This window comes from Perognathus longimembris, chromosome 13 (assembly GCF_023159225.1).
Source record: "Perognathus longimembris pacificus isolate PPM17 chromosome 13, ASM2315922v1, whole genome shotgun sequence".
Lineage (NCBI taxonomy): Eukaryota > Metazoa > Chordata > Mammalia > Rodentia > Heteromyidae > Perognathus > Perognathus longimembris.
In genome coordinates, this window is record NC_063173.1 from 35,764,346 (window position 1) to 35,778,643 (window position 14,298).

Here is a 14,298-nt window from a genome sequence, read left to right on the forward strand (position 1 = left end):
AAGCTGAATTCTGCCAAACCCAGACAATCAGGAATATAGACTGCAGACCATCACAAGGAAACCAGAGACTGGGGAAAGACCACCCAAACAAGGAAGACTCCATTTTTTTTTCTTTATCTTTTCAACATTTCTTAAACTTAAAAAAAAAAATTTTTTTTTCAATTCAGAAACGTCGTCGGTTGTTTTTTTTTTCCATGTTTTCTATTTTTACCTGTTTGTTCTATCAAGTTTTTTTTCTTTTCTGTTTGTTTGGGTTGTTCCTTTTCTGATTTTTTTCCTTTTTATTTTATTTTCTTTTTTAAATAATTTTTCTCTGTTGTGTGCATCTGTCTCCCACTATTTTTACTTTATTTCTCTCTTTGCGTTCTCTTTCTTTAAAACTTACTTTCCTATGAAGAACACCTCCAATCTTTTCTGCTAACTCTCCATTATCTATCATTGCAACCTCATTCTCTCTACTGATTCTACTCTTCTCGACACTTCCACGTCACTGAAACTAAACCAAAATCACCACCTCCCCTCCCCAATACATTTTACTCTATTCTCTTTACTACCTCCAACTTACCCTCCTGACTTACTGCCTGGACCTCCAGTCTCCAATGACTCCTGGTTATTGGATAGAGGGTATCCCAGCTTAATCCGAGTGAATCAAAGGGGTTCATAGAGAAAGCCGGTCCTAAAAGAACTTAATATAAAAACAAGAATTGCATATAGGGTTGTAACAGTAAATAAGTAACTACTGAATACAGGGCCCAGGATCAGTTGTTATATTGAAATTGTATTCTTTAGGAACACCAAATCTAATTTTATAGACAGGTATACAGGGTATCTGTACATAATTGTGAACTTGTAAGATTTACACAACAGTGCTTGGTAAGGGCTGCTTTGGGTCTTAAATGGTGCTCACAGGTGCTGGTAGACTGGCATTCTCTATTCAAATGGGCAGAAGAAACACAAGAAAGATGGCAATGAAGTCTTATCCCCCACTCAAAACAAGCAGGGAGCAGAGCAGTCAGTCAAAGACATAGAAGAAAACCCTCAAAATGCTCTACAAAGTATACTGATAAACATGATAAATGAAAAGTTTGAATCTCTTCAGTCAATTATTCTATAGCGTGAGGAGGCAAAGCAAAAATTAATGGAGAATTTCATGGCATCCACAAATAGAAAGATAAATGAACTTCAAGAGTCAAATGAAAACATAGTTAACCAGCTTAAAGATTTGAGAGACAACTCTCAAAACCAAAGTAATGAAGTTAATGAAGTAAAGAAGTCCATACAAGACCTAAGAAATGACATGGAAATTATCAGGAAAGACCAGTCAGAAGCAAAAGAGATTCGAAATCAAGTAACTAGCCTACAGTCCCGACTAACTGAAGCAGAGGATCGAATTTCAGGAGCTGAAGATTCCTTAGATTCTGTGGAGAAAGATCAAAAATCAATACAAATCCAGTCCAATCAACAAAACAGATCACTACAGGAGATTCAAGACATGATCAGGAAGCCCAATTTAAGGATAATAGGTACTGAGGAAAACTTGGAGAAAGAGGTAAATGGGATAGGCAACCTATTTAACAGATTATTAGCTGAGAACTTCCCAAATATCCAGAAGGAAAGGCCTATACAGATACAAGAAGCATTTAGAACCCCAAATCGACCAGACCAGAATAGGACATCCCACCGACACATTGTGATCAAAACAGCTTCAGCAGAGTGCAAGGAAAAAATACTCAAAGCTGTTAGGGCAAAGAAAACAATCACATATAAAGGAAAAGCAATCAGAATTACCCCAGACTTCTCAGCAGAGACCATGAAAGCAAGGAGAGCCTGGAATGAAGTATACCAAACTCTAAATAAAAATAACTATCAACCAAGAATTCTGTACCCAGCCAAACTCTCCTTCATAGCCGAAGGTCAAATAAAAGTCTTCCACAGTAAGGAAAAACTGAAACAATATATCTCCACCAAACCAGCTTTACAGAAAGTCTTCAAATATGTACTACACAGGGATAATAATCAAGATCCCAATACAGACAGAGAAATGAACCCTAATTAGTAAACATCAGATCAAGAAATGGGAAGACACAGCTTCAAACAAGATAGTGATAATGAAAGGAACAAGCGATCATCTCTCAATCCTGTCAACATTAATGGACTTAATTCTCCAATCAAACGACATAGGCTCATAAGTTGGATCAAAAATCAAGATCCATCTTTCTGCTACCTCCAAGAGACACATCTATCCAGCAAAAGTAAACATCTTCTAAAAGTGAAAGGCTGGAAACAAATCTTTCAAGCAAATGGCCCCCATAAGCAGGCTGGAGTTGCAATCCTAGTATCAGACAAAATTGACTTCAAATTAAAAAAGGTAAGAAGAGACAAAGAAGGTTACTACATACTAGTAAAGGGATCTCTCCTACAGGAAGAAATAACCATTCTAAATATCTACACACCAAATGCAGGAGCACCCAACTTAATCAAACAAACACTACTGACTCTAAAAACACTCATAGACCCAAACACATTGATAGTTGGGGACTTTAACACTCCACTATCACCTCTGGACAGATCAACACGCCAAAAACTGAACAAAGAAACCACAGAACTAAACAATTGCATAGACCAACTAGACTTAATCGACATCTACAAAATATTCCACCCAGCAAGGACAGAATACACATTCTTTTCGGCAGCACATGGAACATTCTCCAAAATAGATGACATCTTAGGGCACAAAGAAAATCTGTACAAATTCAGAAGTATCAAAACCATTCCCTGCATTCTCTCAGACCACAATGGAATAAAATTACAGCTCAACTCAAACAGCCACCACAGAAATTGCTACAATTCATGGAGACTAAACAACACACTGCTGAACCATCAGAGGGTCATTGAAGAAATTAAAACGGAAATTCAAATGTTTATGGAATTCAACCAAGTTGAGGACACAAAGTACCAGCTCCTTTGGGACACAGCAAAGGCAGTACTCAGAGGAAAATTTATATCTCTGAGTGCATACATCAACAAACTGGAGAAACAGCAACTAAATAATTTAAGGAAGCACCTTAATTTTCTTGAGAGAGAACAACAAGCCAAACCCCAAATCAATACACGGAAGCAAATAATTAAATTCAAATCAGAATTAAATCAATTAGAGACGAAAAAACCATTTAAAGAATCAACAAAACAAAGAGTTGGTTCTTTGAAAAAATCAACAAGATAGACAGACCCCTGGCAAACCTGACCAAAAAACAAAGGCAGCACACTCAAATAAACAAGATAAGAGATAAAACAGGTAACATCACCACAGAAATAACCGAAATTCAGAAAATAATAAGGGACTATTTTGCAAACCTTTATGCCAACAAATTCGAGAACTTGGAAGAAATGGATGATTTCCTAGAAAAAATTCATATCCCCAAACTGAACCAGGAAGATTTAAACCTAAACAGACCCATATCCAGTATTGAAATAGAAATGGCAATAAATGATCTCCCATCCAAGAAAAGCCCAGGTCCAGACGGATTCACTGCAGAATTCTACAAGGCCTTTAAAACAGAACTCACACCAATATTTCTCAAACTCTTCAATGAAATTGAAAGAGAACGTTCACTTCCAGACTCATTCTATGAAGCCAGTATAACCTTCATCCCAAAACCAAGCAGGGACTCATCACGGAAAGAGGACTATAGACCGATCTCCCTGATGAACATAGATGCAAAAATTCTCAACAAAATTCTGGCCAATCGACTTCAACAGGTCATCAAAAAAATCATACACCACGATCAAACTGGATTCATCCCAGGGATGCAAAGTTGGTTTAATATACGCAAGTCAATTAATGTAATCCACCACATCAACCGGAGCAAGCTAAAGAACCACATGGTTTTATCTCTGGATGTGGAAAAAGCGTTTGATAAAATCCAGCACCCATTTATGCTAAAAGCCCTGGAAAAACTGGGATTCCAGGGAACATTCCTGAATATAATCAAGGCAGTTTATGACAAACCAACAGCAAGCATAACTCTAAATGGTGAAAAACTAAAGCCATTCCCTTTAAAATCAGGAACAAGGCAGGGATGTCCACTCTCTCCCCTGCTCTTCAACATAGTACTAGAATTCCTAGCCCGAGCAATCAGGCAAGAAGAAAATATAAAGGGGATCCAATAGGTAAAGATGAAGTTAAACTTTCTCTCTTCACAGATGACATGATCCTATACCTAAAGAATCCCATAGACTCTACCCCCAAGCTACTAGAGCTGATCCAAAACTTTGGCAAAGTTGCAGGATATAAAATAAACCTTCAAAAATCAACGGCCTTTCTCTATGCTAATGACCCAAAGACCGAGGCTGATATCAGGAAAGCAACGCCCTTTGCAATAGCCCCCCAAAACATAAAATACCTAGGAATAACCTTAACCAAAGAAGTGAAAGACCTCTTTGAGGAGAACTTTAAAACCTTGAAAAACGAAATTAAGTCAGAACTAAGGAAATGGAAAAACCTCCCATGCTCCTGGATTGGGAGGATTAATATAATCAAAATGGCAATATTGCCAAAGGCTATCTACAAATTCAATGCAATACCCATTAATATCCCAACACCATTTTTTGATGAAATAGAGGAAGCAATCCAGAAATTCATATGGAATAATAAAAGACCTAGAATAGCAAAAACAATCCTAAGCAGAAAGAACAGTGCTGGAGCAATTACAATACCCAACTTCAAGTTGTATTATAAAGCTATAGTAATAAAAACAGCTTGGTATTGGCACCGGAACAGGCCTGAAGACCAATGGAACAGAATTGAAGACCCGGGAATGAACCCACAGAACTACGCCTACTTAATCTTTGATAAAGGGGCTAAAACAATAGTTTGGAAGAAAGATAGCCTCTTTAACAAATTGTGCTGGAAAAACTGGCTCAACACATGCAACAAACTAAAACTAGATCCTTATATATCACCCTGCACCAAAATCAATTCCAAATGGATTAAAGACCTCGAAATCAAAACAGACACCCTGAAAACACTAAAGGAAGGAGTAGGAGAAACACTTGGGCTCCTTGGCGCAGGACAGAACTTCCTTAACAAAGATCCAGAAAGGCTACAAATCAAAGAAAGGTTGGACAAATGGGACTGCATCAAACTGCAGAGCTTCTGCAGGGCAAAGGACATAGCTTGCAAGATAAACAGAAAGCCCACAGACTGGGAGAAGATCTTTACCGGCCAGTCAACGGACAAAGGCCTCATATCTAAAATATATGCAGAACTAAAAAAATTACCTTCCTCCAAAACAAAACTGCAAAGAACTAATAGCCCGCTCATCAAGTGGGCTAAAGACCTACAAAGAGACTTCTCTGATGAGGAAATGAGAATGGCCAAGAGACATCACTGGCCAAAAAAGAAATGCAAATCAAAACAACATTGAGATTCATCTCACCCCAATAAGAATGTCATATATCAAGAAAACTAACAATAACAGTTGTTGGAGGGGATGTGGCCAAAAGGGAACCCTACTTCATTGTTGGTGGGAATGTAAACTGGTTCAGCCACTCTGGCAAGCAGTATGGAGATTCCTCAGAAAGCTAAATGTAGAACTCCCCTATGACCCAGCAACCCCACTTTTGTGTATTTATCCAAAAAACCACAAACAAAATCACAGTAAAGCCACCAGCACAACAATGTTCATTGCAGCACAATTTGTCATAACAAGAATCTGGAACCAACCCAGATGCCCCCCCGTAGACGAATGGATCAGGAAAACGTGGTACATATACACAATGGAATTTTATGCCTCTATCAGAAAGAATGACATTGCCCCATTTGTAAGGAAATGGAAGGACTTGGAAAAAATTATACTAAGTGAAGTGAGCCAGACCCAAAGAAACATGGACTCTATGGTCTCCCTTATTGGGAATAATTAGCACAGGTTTAGGCAAGTCACAGCAGAGGATCACAAGAGCCCAATAGCTATACCCTTATGATCACATAAGATGATGCTAAGTGAAATGAACTCCATTTTATGGAAATGATTGTTATATCACAGTTGTAACTACTTTCAACATCCCATGTGTATCTGTAGCTTCTACTATTGATGATGTTCTTGTATCACCTTCTTGTGATTGTATCTACGCTATCTCTATAATCTTATCTGAGTATATTGAAAACCGTGTATACTGGTATTAGAATTAGGAAATTGAAAGGGAATACCAAAATTGAGAGACAAAGGGTAAAATAAGAGAAACAACAACAAAAGCAATATTTGCAAAACTGTTTGGTGTAAGTGAACTGAACACCTCAGGGGGGAAAAGGGGAAGGGGGGAAGGGGGTATGAGGGACAAGGTAACAAACAGTACAAGAAATGTATCCAATGCCTAACGTGTGAAACTGTAACCTCTCTGTACATCAGTTTTATAATAAAAACTTAAAAAAAAAGAAAGTGAATCTCGTGAGGGAATCACAAGGCCTTGAAAACAGAAGAATATGGAAAAAAGCAGATATCTTTTCCAAGGGTCAGTTCTGGAAGGGAACCCATCTCTGGCTCACACTGCAGGTAGCTGAAGCATCATTGGCTTTATTAATCCAGTGCTACCAATTCTCATCCTTTAAGGTCAAGTTCAAATGCCTCCCACTTTACAATGCACATCACACACACACACACACACACACACACATACACACACACACACACACACACACACACACACACACACCTCTTCACTTGTATGTGTATCTTATAGCTTTCCTGGACCTCTGAGGCCAGTCCTTTGTCTTAGCTACCCCAACACAGAAGTTGGTTTTACAGATAAGTTCTTTCTTTTATGAATGACAGAAAATAACTTGATTCTTTTCTTCTATTTAGATAAACAAGGCTGGGTACCAATGGCTCAAGCCTGTAATCCCAACTATTCAGGAGACTGAGATATGAGGACTCTGGTTTGAAGCCAGTCTAAGCAGGAAAAACTGCGATTCTTATCTCCAATTAATAAGCTGAAGTTAGAGATAGAGCTGTGGCTTGAGAGATAGAGCATTACCATTGAGCAGAAAAAACTAAGTCAGTGCTTAGACCCTGAGTTCTAGCCCCAATAATGGCACACAAAAAAAGAAATTACAAAATAAATTCACTTTGACTATAAAATACATCTTCTAAAATCTCCATATCACAGAATTTTTGATATAGAACTTCCAGAAATTTTACAATGTGCACACAGGTGTATATATACACACACACACACACATCCTGCTATATTTTTTTCCACAGATGAGAATCATGCTCTCACATGTTGTTTATAACCTGGTCTTTTTGCTTCATAAATCTTGCACCTTCCCTTTGTAAAGAAATACAAATTTATATTATAATTTTTAGTGGCACTATAGTATTAGAATATCAAAATGTTAGTTAATCATTCTCTAACTGTTGGACTCTTGAGTTGATTTATATGTTTTTCATAATCACAAGCAATGCTACAAAGTAAAGCTCTGAAATTACAGTTTAGGAAAATGATCATTTCCTTAGGATAAATTCTGAAAAGTAGCATGCTGGTTCAAAAGGGTATACTTAATGTCAGTTTTAGTTACTCCCAGAAATTACGCCACCTCATCAGCATTCCTATTGCTAATCTTTTTTATTTTGGCTGAAAGGAAAGCACACAACAGTAGCATTCCAATGGTGTTGCTGCTGCTTGCTGCTGCTGCTGTTGTTGATAGTTGGGCTTCAATTCAGGGCCTCACTCTCTAACATAGTGTTGTTGTTTAATCAAGTTTGGCATTCTACTACTTGAGTCATTCCTTCACCTCAGCTTTTTGTTGGTTAATTGGAGATAATTGCCTTTGCAATTCCTATTAGGCAAATTAAAGGCTTAGGAAGGGAAGCTAGTGCAACCCATAAATAAGCTTTGTATTTCCAGCTCTTCTGAGTCTTAAATGCTCTTAAAAATCCAGTGTAGGGCTGGGAATATGGCCTAGTGGCAAGAGTGCTTGCCTCCTACACATGAAGCTCTGGATTCGATTCCCCAGCACCACATATATGGAAAACGGCCAGAAGGGGCGCTGTGGCTCAGGTGGCAGAGTGCTAGCTTTGAGCAGGAAGAAGCCAGGGATGGTGCTCAGGCCCTGAGTCCAAGGCCCAGGACTGGCCAAAAATAAATAAATAAATAAATAAATAATCCAGTGTAGACACAGCTTACTCTGCAGAAGGGGCCAGAAGAGCCTCATAAAGTGTGTATATAAAATCAAAGCTGTGCATTTTTGTCCTGAAAATTCCATTGTTGAAGAGATACCCAATTTCAGGAAATCTTATAACATGAACATCCAATATTAGGCTCCTTGGTAAATATCCTAAGTTATTGATCTACTATCTGAAGTAATGAAAATTATCATTATTTTTCTACTATGAAGTAATGAAAACTATAAGTGTTGGCCAGTATTTACTAACACTAAAAAAGTGAGTCATGAAAGGCTTGGAATATGGTTAAGTAAAAGAAATTAAATTGTGAAATAAATTCATCCTTACCAAAAAAACATATAGGAAAAACACTAAGTGTTTGATGTCATATTGATGAATGTGGGACTACTGATGATTCAGGATTACCTGTAGTTTCTAACATTTCTACAATAAGCATTTATTACTTTTGGGAAAAAAAAAACACTAAGAAGTCAATTAAAACACTAAGAAGTCAAGTTAAATGTTCTTCCTACCTCCTACCCAGGGGACAGGCACAGAGTTGTTTCTGATTCCTGACACCTGCCTCTGTGATCAGCCCTTCCTTAGGAGTAGAATTAAAAGTCAGCTATCAGAACTATTTCCTTTACTGGGAGGAAGCGTTGTACTGCCAATGGTACCTAGTGTAGCAGGCTATTGTTTAATATCAAGAGCCACCATTTATCATTTGATGTCTGGATGCAGGCCTGTATGCTAAGCACCCTCAAATCACCTCACCTAGCCCTTGGACATCTGTGAAAGTAGAGTACCATTATTTTCATCTGACAGACCAGGAAGCAGAGACAGAAGGCCCATCCCATCCCTCATGTGAGTGAGGAGACAGAAGGCCCATCTCATTCCCTCACGACTAATAAGTGAATGAGCCAGGTTTCAAACTCTAGTGTGTCTGCTTTGGAAGTCTTCACTCTTTGTGTTTATACAGCTCTTTCCTTCTGGAAGGAGACAATTTGTTAATATTTACAGAATTTGTATATGCACAAGAGTGCTTCCATATGCCCTAGGTCTGGGCTGGAAACCTCCACCCAGAAGTTGCCACAGATGAACCAACAACTGGGAAAATAAATTGGGTGGGGAGAATGATGGAAGGGGTATCATGGAACAAGATACACTGTACACATAATCTACCTTACATATAAACTAATATGTTGAATTGAAATCCCTTTGCATAACTACTTAGAGATGTACCAAAAGAATGAAGGCAAGATAACTAAGCAAAGGTCATAGATATGTTAAGTGGCTTAATCATGAATATCATTTCACAATATAAATTTTATATACATACTATCAGTATATACATTTGTCAAAACATCATACTAGACACTGTGATTATATAATATGTATGTTTGTAATTTTAATAGTCACTTATACCACAGTAAAGCAGAATATAATTAGGTATAAAGATAAAGATAACAAATACTCCAAACATCACTTCCTAAATAATTTAATTTTTTTTCACTTTCCTAATTATGCTCTTATCCTTGTGTGAAGGAAATACTATGTCATGATGCAATGATGGCCACCTCTTCCCCTCTCTGCATGCTAGGACAGGTTTTGTTTTAGCTTGTTTTTGTGATACTAGAAATTAAACTGAGAGTCTGTGCTTTACCAACTTGAGTCATGTCCCCAGTTCTTTTGCTTTAAACTTGTTTCTCAGCAAGGGTCTTGTACTTTGGCCAAGCTAGCCTTGAGCCACAATTCTCCTACCTACATCTCTTGAGTAGCTACCTGGTTGTGGTAGAAGTATTTACACCATGGAAATGAGCAAATGTGACATATTTATGATTGATGTATTGTTTTGTTGATGATTCAGACTTAAGAGAGTAATGAGAAAAGCATTAATAACATAGATTAAACCTACAATGTGCTATTTTTGTGGTTGTTAGATAGTAAATGGCATAAGGATTGAGAAAAGGACCTTCCAGATTTATAGAACTGTGACCTGCTTTGCTATAAAAGTATTCTGTGTTATTGGCAAAATGAGTAATATTCTGATATGGGTCTTTGTTGTGTCATTCATGTTGGAACTGTACTCATTTACCAGTGAATGATATGAGCAACTTCTTTGCTGATTCAGGTTGTAATCAAGCATGTACTTGTATAATTCTGTCACATCATTGATTGGCTATAAGTATACACATTAGGTAAAAGTCAAAGTATACATTCTGCAATAATCCATAGACTCTATGAGATTTATAACAAATATAGATATAAACAGACATTGCTATTTAAGAGTTGACAATAATATTGAGTCACTTGATCCATCTATATACAGTGTATAAATAATGTAAACACATGCATATATCTATGTACATTTCCATTAACATCTTTCAGAAATTTAAGAATTGTTAATGTATGTGTCTTGCAAACAAGTTCTTAAATTATATTTTAGTATTATTTGAACTATATGTCTTTTGTGTCAGCTAACATAATAATCCTTATTTTCTGCAGAATTGATTGATAAAGACTGAAAGCACATCATCAGATAGAACCCAAGACTATTTGCTTTGCTGACTCTTCTAATAACAACATTTCAGAACTGGGAGGAACAAGGTAGTCAGGGGTCCCAAGGAATCTGAGGAGTGACATTTCAGACCTGATCTCTTCTCAAAACATCACTTAATTATAGACATGTGTATGTGAGTTGTGGAGGGGGGACACTTGAACTCAGGTCTTGGGTACTGTCTCTAAATTATTTTGCTCAAGACTAGTGTGCTACTGCCTGGACTGGCTTTGAACCACAATCCTCAGATCTCAGCCTCCTGAGTCACTAGGATTACAGGCCTGAGCCACAGATGCCCAGCTTACAGACTTCTTAAAGTCATTTGAAATCTGCATTTGTCTTTTAGAAACACAACAGAATGAGATGCTGTCCCCTAAAACATGAGCTACAAGTGAAACAAGGCTTCTAGGACAGGAAGCACTTGCGCACATTTTGGGAAATATTCATCACCATCTCATCTTAGTGACATGAGAATGCTGCAGTTGTCATGTGACATTGGGAGTGGCTGATTTGCAAGGCCCTCGCCACTAGAGACCAGAAACACCATGAAAACAAAGGTATCTCCTATTCATCTCTAGCTTGGCCAGAGTTAAAACCAGGTCCTAGAAGTTACATGTGAATGACAAAAAGGAGGGAGGGAAAAAGAGAGAAAGGGAGAGAGAAAGAGAGGAAGTGGGAGGGAGAGAGGAAAGATCTCCTTCACAAATCTGACACTGGCAGAATTAACATAGGCTTCTCTGTCTTGTCTAGGTATTTGCTTATGGCCCCAGAGATATGTTTTGTTTTTGATGATATCTTCAAAGAGACAGAACAACAAGTCAGTTCAATTCAGGTCAGTCAATTCTGGTCATCCAGACTTGAACAAATATAATACATACACGCATACTGATACTATAGAAGGCATTATATAAGGTTATGACTAGTGAGGCATATTTATACAAATATCCAAATGTGCTTCCTTTCTTTGGAACACAAAGGTGCAACTCCTATGTGCATCTGATCATCTAAAATAATGTTTATCAAAATGAACTCCAAGAAATGGAAACAAGAATTTTTGTTGTTGTTGTTGCTGTTTTGGCGCTGTTTTTTTGTCCAGTTGGTTGTTTATCTGTCTTTGGTAGTGTAAGACAGTGGCACAGAAATGGTGAGGCAAAGGGCAAACAAATGCAACAGTGGTACCCACTAGACTCCATGTGGAAAATGAATCATACAACTTGTGGGTGGGGATAGGAGGGAAAAACTGGAAGACAGCAAAGGAAGGTGTGACATTGTCCAAAAAGAAATGTACTCTTTACCTGACTTCTGTAACTGTAACCCCTTTGTACACCACCTTTATAACAAAAAAATTAAATAAAATATTTTAAAATGAGCTGCCTTTGAAATAAGACTCAAAGCTACTTTATGAGCATAATCTAGAAACCTCAGTCTCTCTGTGCTCTGAAGGTATACAGTCCAGAGAAAACCTGTTACCAGCTGTGCCAGGTGTGGTGGGAGCAGGCCCCATGTGGATGATAAAATTGAGAGAATGTCCCATCTACCTGCTTTGGGAATCCTTACTCTGGGGACTTTGGGGATGGGAGACTGTTCTGGTTATTCTCCTTGAACTCAAATGATAATGAAAGGAATCACAGACAATGTATGCTCTCTCTCTCACTCTCTCTCTCCTCTCTCTTTCTCTCTCTTGCTCTCTCTCTCTCTCCTTCCTCTTTCTCTCTCTCTCTCTCTCTCTCACACACACACACACACACACAGATTGCTGCATAATTATCCACAATACAGGCCATTTTCTAAATTGTGTCTGGGAATAATAAAGATTATCAAAGGATATACTTAATGAAGTCATTATTTAACTCAATCTGTAAAATATCAAACATCAAAGTAGAACCATCACACACACATTCTCTCTCTCAGAGCCTATGTAGGAACTGGCATTGGCTCCCTTCCTCACTGTCATGTTTTCCATGGCTTCTAGAGTCATCTTTCAGTAATGGACACCACATATCCTCCTTCATCCTCCATCACTAGGAGCTGGGATTTTCTGATCTAGCCAGCTAATTAAAGACACATTATTACAGCAAAGGTTGTCTCACAACTCACCTGGCACTTAGGGGTTAATCACCCCCATTTAATATCTCATCTTAAATAGGAATAATAAGAGCAAGAAACTGCCTTTTATGGTGACCTTCCTACGATGCTGCTACTTCTTCAGAGTACAACAGTTTAAAAAAAATTAAAAAGCCATGCAAATGGAGATGAATGGTATGCAGGCCACTGAGGTAATTAAAAATGTATTTTCCATCTCCTAGTAATTGAATTGTGTACAAGCTGCAAGTTAATGAGGTCATCTACCCTCCAGCACTGACAGGAAAGCAGGAATAATTATCTTTCAATTTTTTCCTATGTAGCAATTAATTTTAACCATTCGCCTACACCCTATTTCTACTCCCCTCATCCCAGTCAGTCAAAGTCATTGCTAAACCGAATTGACAGGCAATTGATACGGTGGCAGCACGGAGCCGCCGAGGCGGGCAAGGTAATCAAGGGGCTGCAGCTGTTGAGGGCTAAGCGCTTCCAGGTGAATGTCGCCTGAGATTTCGCATTCTGCCACTCGGAGGACACAGGACACACAGTGGTGGCTGACAGAACATCTGGTGCCAGGTGGGCTGGGAAGGGGCACTGCTGACTTGGGAAGGCAACAGAAGGATGGACAAGGATTGATGGATGGACAAGACTTTTAAACAAAATTTCACTAAGGAAAACTGTTCTCAAAAAACCAACCAGGGGAGTGATGGTCAGTCACATGGTAAACTTGTATCTATGGCATCATTGAACTTGTGGAGATTTTTAGCTGGTTGACTTTGGAATATAGTCCTGTTGGCCAATTTTCCCAGAACTCATAGGTATACCAAAAGTTTCTTTGTTCCTTGAGCTCAACAAAAGCTCACTGCTATTTTTTTTTTTTAGTCATTCACATTTTAGGTCCAGTGTTCAAGGCCAGGATAGCATGGAAGAGTGGGTGTGTTTTATTCTCTGCTAAAATTGGGCTGCCTTAGCCTGTAATATATCCTGTTTTGAAAAATGTTGATTGGAGTTTTATCTGTGATGCTGCTCTCATGTTCATATCAAACGCTAGGCTTGTGACTCCACTTCACCCTCTTGTCTTTCTAATCAGTAAAAATGGAGCAAAGTACCACTTTTAATAGATTTCCTCCAAAACAAATAAGTACAGGGAGACAGCGAAAAGGAGGAAGAGATTAGTGCTGTTATGGTTATGGGTTGTGTTAACTTGACTGGACTAAGGTATGCCAGATAGCTGGAAAACATCATTTCTGGGTATTTTTATGAGGATATTTCTAAAAGAGACCTGCATTCAAGTTGATGAGCTGAGTTGGGCAGGTACCATCCAATCCACTGACAGCCATATGAAAAAATAATAGGAAGAGTGCTGGGTCATCCATCTTCTTCCCTCCAACCTCACAGCTCTGGATTCTTGGGACTCAACCAGCAGCTCCCACCACCACCATGACTCTCAGGACTCTGGACTCAGATGGAGTTATACCACTGACTTCTCTAGTCATC

General features: G+C 38.4%; 1 protein-coding gene across 1 annotated transcript in view; it reads right to left on the reverse strand.

Moving 5' to 3' along the window:
• Positions 1-14,298, reverse strand: part of LOC125361301 — a 95,974-nt gene that overhangs the window by 58,260 nt on the left and 23,416 nt on the right. The window lies entirely within an intron of this gene.